Raw genomic sequence first — 487 nt, 5'->3', positions numbered from 1 at the left:
CGAAACAAGCAACATTTCCCTTATTTAGTGAAAAGAAAGTGAGGAAATTAGAAAGATATAAAAATATTTTAGTCTCCCTCCCTAGTTTATATTTTCTTCACAAAAAATGGAGCTAATTTAGGTGTAACTAAATAAAAGTTTATATTTTCTAACAGGAGTATTATCCGAGTAGATATTTGAAAAAAGACAGAGGAGAAGGTAGCCTCACGCAATGATTTAATGGGCCTACATTGAAAGAAAAATATTGTAAGAATAAATGTAGACGATTAGATGTTAAAAAAAAATCATGGTGCCTGAATGTGTGGTTGTGACACAATAGCCTTATATCATTATCAATATTTATTATGTTTCTCTATTTACCCATTTATCTTTTAAACAGACGCAAAGGTATATGCTTCTCTACTGCCAAGACCAAACTGAAAACCTCCATACAAATAATAAACAAAAACGTGGTGAGAGTTTATGCCTATGATTTGCTCTGTTAATT

The sequence above is a fragment of the Penaeus monodon genome, chromosome 21, assembly GCF_015228065.2.
Source record: "Penaeus monodon isolate SGIC_2016 chromosome 21, NSTDA_Pmon_1, whole genome shotgun sequence".
Taxonomy (NCBI): domain Eukaryota; kingdom Metazoa; phylum Arthropoda; class Malacostraca; order Decapoda; family Penaeidae; genus Penaeus; species Penaeus monodon.
The sequence above is the reverse complement of the archived record's forward strand: the minus strand, read 5'-3'. Positions refer to the sequence as shown.